This window comes from Nannospalax galili, unplaced genomic scaffold (assembly GCF_000622305.1).
Source record: "Nannospalax galili isolate Female #2095 unplaced genomic scaffold, S.galili_v1.0 scaffold357, whole genome shotgun sequence".
Lineage (NCBI taxonomy): Eukaryota > Metazoa > Chordata > Mammalia > Rodentia > Spalacidae > Nannospalax > Nannospalax galili.
This window is the reverse complement of record NW_008340410.1, coordinates 1,252,331-1,265,552: the sequence shown is the minus strand read 5'-3', so window position 1 is coordinate 1,265,552 and position 13,222 is coordinate 1,252,331. Positions and strand designations below refer to the sequence as shown.

The 13,222-nt window shown below is 39.3% G+C and overlaps 1 protein-coding gene across 3 annotated transcripts in view; it reads left to right on the top strand.

The window, feature by feature from the left end:
- The window catches only part of Cntn1 (contactin 1), a 367,258-nt gene that overhangs the window by 106,361 nt on the left and 247,675 nt on the right, over window positions 1-13,222 (top strand). For 2 of the 3 annotated variants that reach the window (XM_008835444.3, XM_008835442.3), the window contains exon 1: window positions 12,561-12,991. The exons of the other annotated variant lie outside the window; for it this stretch is intronic. The gene's annotated coding sequence lies outside the window, so the exon portion shown is untranslated. Of the gene's footprint in view, window positions 1-12,560; window positions 12,992-13,222 lie in introns of those variants that run through there. 3 annotated transcript variants of the gene reach the window in all.

Sequence of the window (13,222 nt, the reverse complement as noted above, 5' to 3'; positions counted from 1 at the left end):
CCAAGCATAAGCATCAAGAATGTAAGTGGTCCGAAGGATCAGATAAGACATTTGGCTAGAGATACGTTTGAGTGCATTATATATGATCTCATTAAAATGGGTGGGAGATCCAGAGAGAGAACCTGGGAGAGAAGTGAAAAGAGAAGAAACAAGGGAGGAGAGAAGTGAGGAGAGAGGAAGGGAAGGGAGAAGTCTTCAAAGCATAAGACTCTGAAGAGAAATAAAGTAGATAAACTGAGGAATATCAAAAGTGAATGGCCAGAGAAGCATGGCATCCCTAGGAGTATGCTGTCCCCAAATTCAAATGCAGAGCTGTTATGGGCTGAGGGAGTGGGTAGACACTGTCTGGAGCAGGACGTGAGGTACACATGTACAACTTGCCATCCTCTATCACGCTTGTGTTTTCCACATATTGGATGATTTAAATTATTGATTTGAATAGCCATTGATTCTCTTAGGTCAGGACGTTAATGTTATGTTGCACATTTCCTCTGTCCCTTAGAATTACAACATGAATCCTGTCAGTCCTACCTCAGGAGTACTTTTATCTGGCCTCTTTTCACTATGTAGATCAAGCAGACCTGAAACTCACAGAGATTCACGTATCTCCGCCTCCCATGGGCCGGGCTTAATGTGCGTGCCACTATGCCTGACTGCTTGATTTTTCACAAGATCAATGCCTTCTTTCAGACGAAGCACGTTTCTCTTTATCACTATACTACCACGCACATTCTTAAAACCTTTTCTCTTAAGACATTTTCTATGACTTTGATAAACTATTATGACCTCAATGATTAGCTATTTTGCCATTTACCTGTTCAGTGGCACCACTTTTCAAAGTTTCCAGATTGTTTCCCCAGCTCTGAATGGGGGAAAGAGTACAGATCGGTTCAGCGTAGCCATTATCTGGATATTCCTTTACATCCAGTGATTGTTCAGCTGATGACCAGAGAGAGGTTCTCAGAACTCACCTGTGTCTGTCCTCACTGGTAACATTAGTTGAAAATTTGAGTGAACAGTATTAAAGCCCAAATTAGAAAACATTATTGTTATAGTACCTCAGAACTCAGTGTTCTTAAAATTGTCTATTAAACTGTTAGTGAGATGCACTGATACATGTTGGGCAAGGGGCTTTCTCAGGGTGCAAAGGAAACAGAAACGGAATTTATAGCATTTGCTCACTTTGGTCACATACCTGTTTCCACCGTGCTGGTTGATTTCCAGCCGCCAAGATAATGTCACTAAACACGAAGTTGGGAAAAGATACCTGACTGCACTTTATTATACAGTGTATTTTGTTTGTTTGGTCTTTTTGAGACAGGGTCTCCCTGTAGCCCCAGCTGGCCTGGAACTCACTATGTAAACCAGGCTGGCCTTGAACTCACAGAGATCCTCCTGCCTCTGCCTCCCAAATGCTGGGACTACAGGCGTGTGCCACCATGCCTGGCATCTACATTAATAAAGTTAAAATATACTGGAAAACACATATTTTGAGTATTTGTCATCTTTATGATTTATTTAATCTTAGGTTTATAATTTTCAGTATTAATAAGGGCTATAACAACTGGCTTGCAAAATTTCTAAAAACTAAAATAAACTCTTTCAAGCTGTTGTGAGATGTCTTCAATACACTGTGGATCTAAGACTTTGAGAAAAAAGAAGAGACATTGAATTCTGGAACTAACTGGGGTTTTCCTTTAGCCCTCCCACCTCTGGCACAGCTAAGGATCAAACCCAGAGCCTCACACTCGTAGACAAGTACTCTGCCTCTGAGCCACAGCCCAGCCCTTCACTTGGATTTTGACCTAGAGCCCACATTCATGAATGTGAAAGTGCAGGTCTGTGTTGACCAGAGGGCGGGGCTCGGAGCACCTCTGCATTCTCATCATCGCTTGATCCAGACCAGTGTTTGGTCTGTCTTCCTTCCCGAGTTGATTTTCCTTTCTCTGTCTCCTTTGGATTATTGCTCAAACATAATTATTCCTAGGTCACTTAATGGTATCTTTGATCAACAGTTTTGCTTGACAATTTCATACAAAAAAAGTCATCTAGATCATCTGTTATCCTCAGGAATTAAGACTTTTATTCCCTACTTAATATCAATGTACTTTTTTAAAAATTTGAGACAGTGTCTCCCTGTAGCCACAGCTGGCCTGGAACAATTATGTATTTTTAATAAAATACATATTTCAGTAAAGGGTCACTTTATTCAAATAAATCCCTATACCAAGCCCATAGAACTAAGTTATTAGTTTTGTTTCCAAGATACTTTTAAGACTGCCTGTCTGATTTCATGTGACATGGTCCTATGATAAAATCTTCCAGGAAATTACAGTCATTAGTTTCAAGATAAAACCCCACATGAAGAAGCAAAGTTGATTACCTGGTGCAGTAACTTGAAAAACATCAAATATTTTATGAAAGAACTTACTGATACATTAATATCCTGCTATGGGTCTTAGACTTTGGTAGGAAATAAAATCTGCTTTAAAGCATAAGTATCGCAAGCAATTTAAACAAAATTGCCTTATGAAGTGGAAGTGTGACAGATTTTTACATCTTCAGTCTTTAGTCAAAATAGAAAATGTGCAAATATAAACTTTTGCCCAAAAGTATTTCTGAAATTGTTGTATTTAGAGATAATTTTATGGCTTAACCGGTTGGTTCTAAATATTTCTGTAAAGCAAAGTCAAATAAATATAACCTATACTACTTACAGCCAGGATAATGCCCTCCTTTGGGATTGGAGAAGGGAGGATTTGTGCACATACTGATGTGAAGTATACTGTCTTTACTTAAATTATCACAATGTTTGCAAATACATACACATCTACTTATAAACACCCAACATACACTTGTATGTTAGAACAATGATGTAATTCTTTTTTGTAATACTTATTTATGTCTGTTAGGTTATTTTGGTCTATGGTATTGTTATTATTCAAGTCTAACTTTCATTTTTTGGTTTTCTGTCTAAATTATCTAGCTGTTATTGAAAGTAGTACATTAAAGTCTTTTGCTATTATTCTATTCCTTTGTCTTTTTACAGTTATATTAATATTTCCTTACATATTTTTGTTGTTACAGTGTTAGGTATATATATATACATATATATGTATATATTTAGCTATTCTTGATATTATTATATAATGTCCTTGTCTTTTTCATTTCTACTTGAACATTATTTTTTCTGACTTAAATATAGCTTGTTATATAGCTTATATATTTTCTTTATTTCTTTCAATTATTTGTTTATTTATTTCAATTGTTCTTAAGTATAGCTTAAATATATCTACATCTCTCTATATTCACATTTTATTTTAAAAAAATATTTATTATTTTTACTTTTAGTGTATGCATGTATTGCCTGCATGTATATAAGTGTACCCATATTGTGTATAGCCAATGGAGACCAGAAAAGGGCCACAGATCTCCTGGAATTGGAGTTACAGATAGTTGTTAGCTATCATGTGGGTGCTGAGAACTGAACCCCAGTCCTCTGCAAGAACAGCCCGTGTTCTTAAACTCTGAGCCACCTCTCCAGTCTTAGCTCTTTACTTTTTGTGCTTTCACAATAGAATTTTGCTTGAATTTGATCATATACAATAAAATCCTTATCACCAACACATATGTTAACGTTTGATGTCGCAAATTATAACTTTTATACTGAACATTCATCAACAAATTATTGTAGCTATATTTATCGCTAGCAGTTTTATCTTTTATTTCATCCCACAACATGTGATTTGCTTTGCTGTGTATAATATTCTTAATTGAATATAGTTTCTTTCAATACTTTGAAAATAGCCCATTGGCTGATGGTCTAGGAAGTTTCTGCTGAGAAGTCTGACAGCCATCAGGAGGTTCTGTCATTCATGAAGAACTTTTTCTGTTTTCAAGATTTGTGTCTTTTATTCTTGACATTTTGGTGATAAATTGTTTTGTGAAGACTTCCTTGGATTAACCCAACGGGAGAGTTTTGGTCATTGCATACTAGAATGTTCCATCTTCCTCCATGTTTGAGGACTTTGTAGCTGTTGTTTCTTTACTATCTCTGCCCATTTCTTTCTCATCTATGACTCTTAAAATATGGACTTCATTATACACCATCGATCTTATATATTTTCTTTATTTCTTTCAGTTATTTTTAACATTTTCCTTCTCTGATATTTTCAAATACGTGGGCTTCAAATTCAGAATCATTTCTTCTCATGATCATGTCCGCTGTCATATTCTTCATTACATTTTCAGTTTATTAAGTGTGCCCTTCAACTCCAGAATTGTTTGATTTTGTAATATGTCTTTCTGTTCAACTTGTTTATATTTCTTATCTCACTGAGCTTCTTATCTCACTGAGTTGTCTGTCTGTCTTTCTTGAAACCAGCTGAGCTTCCCTGAAACAATTACTTTGGAAATTTTTTTCAGGCAATCTGTAGAAATCTGTTTTCTGGGCTTTTATTATCAGAAAGTGAGTTCCTTTGGTACATGTCTGCCCTCGGTGCTCATGTAGATCATGAAACATCTTGTCCTACAGGTGGTCTTGAGGGTGCTGACCCAGTCATTGATATGTTTCCAGAACAGCAGCCTGTCTCAATTGATGTAGCGCTTTCAGATGAGGACATCATTGGCTTAGACAGCTGGCTTCCAATGGCAAAGCTGGGCGTATTGGCAGAGCTGTTCAAGCCGTGGTCTTCCTTGACCAGGGCTTCGGGGGTGTCCTTGATCTCTTTTGTCTCCGAGGGTAAGTTGTGTTCTGGTGTACATGCCAAGATCACACTCCTTTCACAGGATCTCTGCTGCTGAGAGGGATGTGGTTAGATGATCATATCTGTGGAGCCCCGGGTGGCTCTGGGCTCCATATCCCTGGCAATGAATCAAACCCCTGCTGCTAACAGTGAGACGTGTGTACTTGCAAGGTCCTCACGGAGATGGGGTCCGGCATGCAGATGGGTGCAGAGCTACTGATGCCTTAGTGCCAGGGCAGGTGGACATGCCTGGTGCAGAAGCAGCACGGTGGCTGATGTGCACTCCCATCCTGGCCACAGAGCTGGGACCCAGCGTGGGCTCACATGGAGCTGCGGTTGTGGCGTCTGCAGGACTCACTCCTTTTCCCCGCACTGGCATTGGTGTCTGAGGTACTGATGCTCCTGGGCGGCGGTGGAGCCAGGGTCCTGAGCACAGCTGTGTGCACACATCACAGATCCAGGACCTGCGGCGCTGTGGCTCAGCTGAGGTAGGACCGCCAGTGTCTGAGGCAGGGACACACAAAAGACGCGACCACAGAGGTGGAGTAGGTCCTGGGCGAGGCCAGACCTTCAAGATCTGAGTGTTAGCGAGGTGGCTTTAAAACTGGATCCTCTAGGGGAAGGCACAGAATGTCTTCTCTCTGAAGAAATTTCAAATTGGCAGTGGCTATTGAGGAGTCCGGCAGCAGAAGCTGACTAGCTTTGAAAATAGCCCTGGGAACGCGGTGGTTTCTGTGGCTAAGTCCGAGAGCCCTAGCTAGTAAAAGTCTCTAGATGTCTCAAGTGTGCCTGCTCCCCACCCCCCCGCAGCAATCCCGTGCAGCTGTCTCTCCTGTCTGCTACATTTGTATTAGTTGGGCACCTTGAGCACTTCCGAGGCTGCTGCAGTTTCTGAGTCTGTTTGTTGTCTTGGGATGGAGAGAGGAAGAAGCTTGCATCTCCTTCTCTGACCCCTTACTAGCATCACTACCCACTAAAGGTTTTTAAACTATTTTATTTATGATTTTTATTTTATGTGTAAGACTGGATTGCCTGCATGTGAGTGCACCTGTTTCCTGCAATTCCCATGGAAGTCAGAAGAAGGCTGCAGATACCCCAGGAGTGGAATTATGGAGAATTGTCAGCCACCTTGTCTGTGCTGGGACCCGAACCTGAGTCCTCTGCAAGAGCAGCCAGTGCTCCTAACTGCAGAGCCATATCTCTAGACACCACTAAATTGTCTTAAAGGTTTATACATATTTTGTAAATAAATATAAATAATTAAAAGAAATTATTCATGGGCTTAAGTCTAATTTTCAAAAGCACAAAAATGCCAAAGGAATTATCAATATACAGTTATATGTAAACTTTTAAAAACAGAAGATGCATAAGGAGGTAGGTCTAACATCTAGAAATCAAAATATATTTGTACTCAACAATTTTTCAAATATATAATTTTTTCCCAGAGAACAGGCTATAATTTTCAATCATTTCCCTAATGTATCTTTAGACAAACAGATTGCTTTGTATGCAAAGGTTTTGGTGACTATCCTGGGATAGAACAGTCTGCTGACAGTTCGTTTTGTTTTGTTTTGTTTTTTAGTTGACTTGAGCTAGTATTCATTTATTTACGAGCATTTAGTCACCTAAAAGAGAAAAAGTTTCTTTAAAAATAATTGAAAGCAAATGTGATTAAACAGAAACTATTACAATTTTCTGTAACACTTAAAAAAATCTTAAAGGACTGAATTGGTCTTTTTATTTATACTGTGACTATTAGTAGGAGTCTTAGCAGCCATATTTTATAAGGAGATTGAATTGTAACTAGGTCATTTTCATGAAACCAAGAAAATTATTTGAATGCACTGATATCTAAAATGAATTCAAATGTTAGGGGAAAACCTAATGGAACTAGGAATCTTTTAATGTTACATAAACAGTATACAAGAACTTCCCTTTTTGAGACATTATGGGAAACCTGTTCGCTTTACCTACTTTTCTTTCTTGAATTGAAACTCTTTTCTTAGTGACTGGAGAGGTTTTCTAATAGGTCAGCTCTGATAGCGAGTAGTGTTTACTTCTGTGTCCCAGCATTGAAAAGGAAGTAAAAATCTAGGAAAGGGACTCTAATTTAAAAAAAGAACTTAAGAAAGATTAAGAAGCATTAAAAGATTCCTAGTTCCATTAGGTTTCCCCTAACATTTGAAACTTCTCTCACCTTCACCTTTTGAAAGTGTTAGTAATGTGGACAATAGTGAGGTCGATTAACCCTTTGCAAGTGGCACTCTCTGAGGACTGAGTGATCTGCAATCCTACCGCCTTCATTTCCTCCCAAGTAATTGCATCTGGAATTTATGTATTTATCACACTTTTCTCATAATTTCTACTCCCCCCCTCCGTGTTTGCCTCCATCAACCTATATCATCATGCATCATTTGACTTGAATAATTTAATCTTTAAGCATGACTTTTTTAAGTTTAATTTTTTTTTTAATTTTTACAAAAATTTATTAAGAATTTCATACTCCATGCCCACTCCCTCCCCTCCAACATTCCCCCCCTCTGAAGAGGTAACCTTAAAATACTTTTGACATTTTTGGCCTTTGGAACAGAGTATGTTGCTAACAGGCCCAAGGACATTTTGACTTTTAGCCAAGAAACTGGCTACATTTCTTTGGGGTCCTTTTATCCTAACTGCCTAGTCAGTTCCTACATCCTATTCTTATCACACCATCCTTTGAAGAGGTTACCCACCTTGCAGATTGGGAATCGGGATGCAGACCGCTCTGGCTTCTTCCATGCTGAACAGGGACTCAGGGTGAGATAACTGGAGTACCCCTTCAGTGGGTCTATCCAAAAGACTCCCAAATTGCATAACTCTTATCTCGAGGAGGAAAGGGGAAAGCCCTTAAATTATAAATAGGAGATGTGAAGGAGAAGTAAAGGCAAGAGTAATTAGCATTACAAGTTCTAGACAGGGAACTAGAAAAAAGTCAGAACAGGGCAATTTTCAAATGTTCATATGAGAGCCCATTGGAGTTTTTTGACAAGGGCTTCCAAAAGCATCCTCTATTGGATTTTTTAATTGATAAAATGAAAATAAAAGTAACTGATAAAGGATTTGTGAGGTTCAAATTAGCTCATTAAAGTATCAAGTGTTGTTCCAACCACATACTGCATGGAGGTACACACCAGCACTTTTCTGTTTGCTGTGTATTACAGCATCAGAATGCTAACACGGACTTTCTAGGACATCACTCATCTAAATCTCAGGGTCTGATCCCACCTTTTTTATTGTACCCTTTCAAATCTGAGATACTGCTTTAAACTCCATAACTTAGATAGTCATGGTCTCCCATGAACCTATGAAATGAGCTATATCTTTATTTGTGTCCTGGAAATGTACGTTCGACTCATCACCAACTTGTTTGACTTCATAGTTCACTTTAATCTTTCTGTGCTGCGTTTAGTATTAGTCTTGATAGCTTGTCACAGTCTCCTATTGCCAGTGCCATTTGGGTTCATATTTTTATTTGTTTGGGGAGGGGCTCACTAGGGAGGAAGACAGAGTTATCCAAGTTCCAATCCCAAAGTCTTCCATATTTTCTCCCAGTGTATAAACTGCTTGCAACTACTGGCTCTGGGTCAAGCACTTCTCAGTGTTCTCATCTGCACATCCCTGGATCTGCCATAGCCAGCTCCATGCCATTCTGGTGGACTCACAATAGTACTCAGCTAAACACAGTGGGTGCCACAATCTGTCCCCGCCCCCAAATTTAATCGTGTTGCTCCCCTTAAATCTCTGATTATCTTTCTCTGCACAACAGGACCAAATGCCTCCATAGAGTATAAAACATCCCATAAACTCAGGACTTTAGCAAACTTTTAAAAAGGAGCAGATTTACTATGATTCTGCCTTATCTCATGACAAAGTGTCCATGGTGTCCTGGCTTCTCAAACTGTGGACTCCTGGGCTTCACAGGTTCACAGAGATGCCCTCCTTCCCTCCAAGCCCACATGATGCGTGTCCCATCTGGCAATGCCTTTTCCCACAAGACTTCTCCCAGAGAAGCTTTGGAAGATGATGCAGCAACGCTTTAAGTCCTTACAGAAACTGTGTCAAGAGACAAGGATGTCACAAGATTTGAATTTCTTAGTAGCTCTATTTTTAGTAACTCTATTTTTCCTAGTAACCCCTATTTTAGAGATATTGGAAATAGCAACAGATTTTTTTTTTAATTTAAACTCTCACTGGATGACCAAAACCCTGTATCTTTAATGATTGTGCTTTAACTTATCTATTACAGAAATTACAAGAAATACATGAACATCTTTGCACATGACAAAACTGATGCCTACAGTACAAATGCCATATCAGGACCATGTGCTAAACCAGGAAAGCCTGATCTCAACTTCACCATTAAAATCCATGTCAATTTCTTTATACAAACAGGTTTCTTTTATATATGTATAAAAGAAATATATATATATTATTTTTATTTTACATGTAAGAGTGTATTGCCTGCATGTATGTGAGTGCACCCATGTCATGCAATGTCCAGGGAGGTCAGAAGAGGGCTTCAGATTCCCCTGGAACTGGAGTTAAGGACGGTTCGTAGCCGCCATGTGTGTGGTGCTAGGAATCAAATCCAGGTCCTCTGCGAGAGCAGTCAGTGCTCTTAACCGCTGAGCCATCTCTCCAGCCCCTCTTTAAACCTCACCTCCCTCAGTGACTCACTTCTCATGTCCCCACGGTAGATGGCAGTGCCTGTATTTCTGCTGCTGTACCTGGAACACTGGAATCAGGTAAGAAGTGTTTCCACGTACTCAGCGAGTTCTTGGCATTGGCTCCACGTCTGGGCAGCTTCCTCAGTTGCATGTTGGGGTGCTACACTGATTTTATTCATCATTTGGTTTGGATATCTGCTTTTCTTCAAACCAATATGTAAACTCCAAGGATGTGGCACTACCCAGTATATATTTGGTTTTCAACATTTAGCACAATTTCTTGCATGTAGAAGGTACACAAATATTTTTAAATAAACAGAGAGTTATGATTGGGGTGTTTCTCTGATATGGATAAGGCAGATGAAAAGTAAAAGGACTGTGTTTAGTTTCAGCAAGAACACACTGTCTTTTCTTACAGCCCTTATCATTTGACCTTACAAACACAAGAGCTTTGGGTGGACCAAATTCTCTTCCTACATTTCCATGGCATTATTATTATTATTATTATTATTGTTATTAGAAACACATGCATTGTTCCAAAGATAGTAGTCATGGAGACTAGCTGTGCATCTTAATAGATACCACAGATCTGACAAACTATATATGCTTTGAATCCCACGTTTGGATTTATTTCACTGTTCTCATTAGAGTTCATTCTTTATTTTGCATTCATTATAAATTCAAAATGTCAGAAAGCCCTTGGTTCTACAAAGAGATCAAATATGTCTAAAGTGGATATCTCTGTCTCCCATTGATCTGAAAAGAGCAGTTAAGTGTTTTTTTCTCAGGCATAGCCAGACTTCTGGAAAATGAACGTTGGGTCTTTATTACAGCCCTAGGCTTTGTTTCATATGGGAATGCCAGTCTGCTTTCCACAGTCGTTATTGTTTGGTGCTGACTTCTACCTTCCAATTTCTTTGGCATTTGCAGTCCTCCTTGTTTCTCTTCTGCCTCACTTTTCTCTGTATGCTGCCTCCCAGTTATTGGTTTGTTTCATGCTGGCTGTGTGTGCATGGATGTGTGTGTGTGTGTGTGTGTGTGTGTGTGTGTGTGTATTCTTCTCTCTCCCCATCTTCATACAGTTGGCATATACCATGTGCGGTCCCAACTTTAGACATGTATCTTGAGTGTTTGTATGGGGGAAAGACCCTGGTTTTCTTCATACTAGCTGCAGAAAGATGGACTAAACTCATGCTCTTCCTAGCCACCTCGTTACACACCACTGAATCATGTCATTTCTAATTGGTACACTTTATATCAGTAATTTAGATGTTCTACATGATTGCACTCTGATATTCTCATACTCAGTACCTTCCAAACTTTTCAAGCTTTTACTACTTTAAATAGTAAAATGATATGCTTTTTCACAAGAAATTATTTATTTTGATAAATTGCTAAACTAATTTAAAAAATATCTGAAGCCTTTCAATCTTGTATTTGACACTAAAGAATTTTACTCAGAGAAGTAGATAAGATATACTATGTAATTTAGTGAAACTTTATTAGGTTAGCAGAAATATATAAATGTAAAAATAGGCACCGCCCAGAGTAGAACACAATATGGAATGTGTTATTATTGAAGTAATTTGGATGTTTAATTTCTCAGACTGCCATTTAGAATACTTTAGTATAATCCGCATTATTCAGGTGCAGATATTACATGTTATATAAACTTGGAATAAAAGTACATTTTTCAACTCAACTCTGAACTCCACCTCAGTTGTCATCAGCATCTCTACTGCCCTCAGAGGCCAATTTCACCTGTTGGTTTATTGATTGAAAACCAACATAATCATGGCTTCTTTAAAGGGTAATTGCTTCACAGTGTAAAATGTCAGGTGGGAAAATGGCTACCCTCTGACATCGGTTCTTTACTCTGGCCTTGACATGAATTTGAACATTTCACTCTGGTGTTACCTGTGGTCAAGTGTGATAACATGGGAATATGAATTGCATGTGTTTGCATGTGGCTACTCATGTGTATATATAAAGAAACTTTGGAAAGACATGCCTGGATCCCACTGACTTCAAGTGTATCATGTTGAGTCCTCTTTGGGCAGAAAAATAGGACTTAACTAGTATTGGTTCAAGAGACTTTGAGTAGACATGCATTATTTATACACATTATGTTTACTGGTTTTCACAAACCTCCTATAATAGAAAATTTTTTAAATACTATGATGAGCAGGCATGGTGGTGAACACCTTGAGTCCCAGGACTCCAGAGGCAGAGGCAGGCGGATCTCTATGAGTTCAAGGGCAGCCTGGTCTACATAGTGAGTTCCAGGCCAGCTGGGGCTACAGGGAGACCCTGTCTCAAAAAGACAAAACAAACAAACAAACAAACAAACAAACAACTCCCCCCCAAACAAACCCTACTCTGATGATATTTTAAAGATGTAGGAGCCTGCGTTTCCTTTGGTGGATAGAAGCATCATTAAATGGGCTTTTGTTTTATAACTTGTCTTATTAAGCCATTGGTAAGCTGCTCTTAAATGGTCTGCTCTTAAATTATGAAAGGATTTGAACTATTAAGCTTAAACCCTAAAAGAAAGATTTTAGAACCACTGACACACCCAGCATAAAAGTGCCTGTGGTCCAGAATATTTAAACCACACTATCCATTGTGATTTTAACAAAAGAAATCCTTTGCACAATACTGAAATCACAAGCTTATCTGTTTTAAAGTGATTCTTCTAAGGAAGGTGATGGAATGAACCCAGCTAAAAATCTCATTTTCACTGCCTTTATTTTCTGAATTTTTCATTTATTCTTATTGATGTTCCAAAAATGATAAGAGAGAAACAACTCTGTGTATCTTACTGGAAATGTAAAATTTCCAGTCTTTTGACTAAGAAACCAGATGCTGTAGCATTGCTGCCCCCAAAAAAACCCAGTTTGCACATTCTGGGGCTCGCGGATGGCATCTCGGCCTCTCGGCGCTGGAAATGTTTCATTGGAGTGACTGTTGCCTGGCTGGAGGCTTCTCCCTGTGATTTAGGTTGTAATTTTATTTGTGGAAATAAACCAATCAGGACGCTCAGATTGTCTTCGGGATGAGGTGATCAATAGCCCATTACTGGATAGCGGAGGTGCAGTGAGGATTTCGACGCATGAATTATGCATGCCCTGCTCATTCTTTAGCCTCCAAACAGAATGACAGGGTTTGTGAAGTCGCCTCAGTTTCTTGCATTGAGTGACTGCAGTGAAATGCTTAATATTTTCAGACGCAGATGCAGCACTGACTGGCGAGCCCGAGTTTGGGAGATGTGAATCCGCAGCTCACAGCCCAGAATGCTTTATTTGAAAGCCTGGCTATGCAGAGCCAGCTTTGCAGTCTTGTAACCTGTTCTCCCCAGAAGGTTGGCTGAAGGATGGGAGCGGCTGTGCCTGCCTCTGAGGTCACAGCTTGAGCTCCTTTTAACTTGCCTTCTGCTGCAGAAGAGAGGCGTGTTGTGCCACAACTGTCCCTGAATGTATTCAAATGGACAATATGCAGTAGATATTACAAACGAGACTGATAGATAAGTCAACCCATAAGGTAAGCCAAGATTTTTCTCTAGGTTAAGTAATTGCAAGGGAGAATGCGCTGAGTTGGGATAACCGTGCTGCGGTTAGAGCAGGGTTGACTCACATCTCCTTGTCCTGCAGCAGCGCCAGGGCTCTCGACTGATATGTTAGCCCAAAGGTGACTTTATTCTATGTGTTTGACTATATGGACTGAGAATATTTTGTTTTGCATGTAAAGGATTTTCAGGAATGTATAGGAGCT